A 2,500-nucleotide genomic window follows, 5' to 3' on the forward strand; every position below is an offset into this window, starting at 1 on the left:
ATGTCATTAAAGTTACTCGCCACGTCATTTACCTGGCCCACCATGTCAATAAAGTGGCCCGCCACATCATCTAAGTTGTCCCACCACTTCTGTTTAGTGGCTCACTTCATCAAAGTGGCCCGTCACATCATTTAAAGTAGCCCCTCATTTAACTTTTCCTGCTGTGTCATTTCAAGTGGCCCATCTCATCATTTTATTGGCGTGTCACATCATAATGCTGGCCTGCCACATCATTTAATTTGTCCTGCTTTGTCATTTAATTTGGCCCGTCACGTCATTCAAAGTAAATGGTTGTACTTGTAGCCCGTCACTTTACTTTATTGGCCCGAAACCTCATAAAAATGACCTGCAACATCATTTAACTAATCCTGCTTCGTCATTTATGGCGGCCCGTCACCTCATTTAAAGTAGCCTGTCATTTCATTTTAATGGCCCGCCACCTCATTATTGTGGCCTGTCACGTCATTTAACTTGTCCTGCATTGTCATTTATTGTTACTGTCACATCATTTAAAGTAGCCCGTCACTTCATTTTATTGGCCCACCCGCCACCTCATTAATGTGGCCTGCCACATCAATTAACTTGTCCTGCTTCATCATTTATAGTGGCCTGTCAAATTATTTAAAGTAGCCCGTCATTTCATTTTAATGGCCTGCCACGTCATTAAATTGGCCCGTCACATCATTTAAAGTAGCCGTCACTTCATTTTATTGGCCTGCCTCATCATTAAAGTGGACTGTCACAAATTTAACTTGTCCTGCTTTGTCATTTATATTGGCCCGTCGCATCATTTTAATGGCCCGCCACCTAATTAAAGTTGCCTGCCACATCATTTAACTTGTCCTGCTTTGTCATTTAAATTAGCCCGTCACTTCATTTTAATGGCCTGCCACGTCATTAAAGTGGCCTGTCACATCCTTTAACTTGTCCTGCTTCATCATTTATTGTGGCCCGTCAAATCATTTAAAGTAGTCTGTCATTTAATTTTAATCGCCTGAACATCATTATTTGTCCTGCCGTTTTCAATTAACTTATTCTGCTTTGTCATTTGAAGTGGCCCGTCACATCATTTAAAGCAGCCCGTCACTTAATTTTATTGGTCCGCCCGCCACCTCATTAAATTGGCCTGCCACCTCATTTAACTTGTCTTGTTTTATCATTCAAATTAGCCCGTCACCTCATTTTCATAGCCTGCCACATCATAAATTGGTCTATCACTAACTTTAACTTGTCCTGCTTCATCGTTTATAGTGGCCCTTCAAATCATAAAAGTAACCCGTCATTTAATTTTTATGGCCTGAACATAATTAAAGTCGCCTGCCACATTTTTAACTTGTCCTGCTTCGTCATTTAAATAGGCCCGTCACGTCATTTAAATGGCCCGCCCGCCACCACATTAAAGTGGCCTGCCACATCATTTACTTTGTCCTGCTTTGTCATTTAAAATAGCCCGTCACTTCATTTGAATAGCTTGCCACGACATTAATGTGGCCTGCCACATTTTTTAACTTGTCCTGCTTCGTCATTTAAAGTGACCCGTCACGTCATTTAAAGTAGCCTGTCACATCATTTAAATGGCCCGCCCGCCACCACATTATTGTGGCCTGCCACATCATTTAACTTGTCCTGCTTTGTCATTTAAAATAGCCCGTCACTTCATTTTAATAGCCTGCCACTTCATTAAAGTGGCCTGCCACATTTTTAACTTGTCCTGCTTCGTCATTTAAAGTGGCCCGTCACATCATTTAAAGTAGCCCGTCACGTCATTTAAATTGCCCGCCCGCCACCACTTTAAATTGGCCTGCCACATCATTTAACTTGTCCTGCTTTGTCATTTAAAATAGCCCGTCACTTCATTTTAATAGCCTGCCACATCATTAAAGTGGCCTGCCACGTTTTTAAATTGTCCTACTTCGTCATTTAAGGAGGCCAGTCAATTCATTTTAATAGCCTGCCACATCATTAAGGTAGCCTGCAACATTTTTTTACTCGTCCTGCTTTGTCATTTAAAATAGCCCGTCACTTCATTTTAATAGCCTGCCACTTCATTAATGTGGCCTGCCACTTTTTTAACTTGCCCTCTTTTGTCATTTAACGTGGCCCGTCACGTCATTGAAAGTAGCCTGTCACGTCATTTAAATGGCCCGGCCGCCACCACATTAATGTGGCCTGCCACATCGTTTAACTTGTCCTGCTTTGTCATTTAAAATAGCCCGTCACTTCATTTTAATAGCCTGCCACAACATTAATATGGCCTGCCACATCATTAAATGGCCTGCCACATTTTTTAACTTGTCCTGCTTCGTCATTTAAACGGCCCGCCCGCCACCACATTAAAGTGGCCTGCCACATCATTTAACTTGTCCTGCTTTGTCATTTAATGTGGCCCGTCACATCATTTTAAATCATTAATTTGGCCTGCCAGGGTGACTAGCCTCTTAATTCAATGTGGTCTGGCACAACTTTTAAGGTGTGCCGCCTTGTCGATAACGTGGCCCCC

Source organism: Nerophis ophidion, linkage group LG25 (genome assembly GCF_033978795.1).
Source record: "Nerophis ophidion isolate RoL-2023_Sa linkage group LG25, RoL_Noph_v1.0, whole genome shotgun sequence".
NCBI classification, from domain to species: domain Eukaryota; kingdom Metazoa; phylum Chordata; class Actinopteri; order Syngnathiformes; family Syngnathidae; genus Nerophis; species Nerophis ophidion.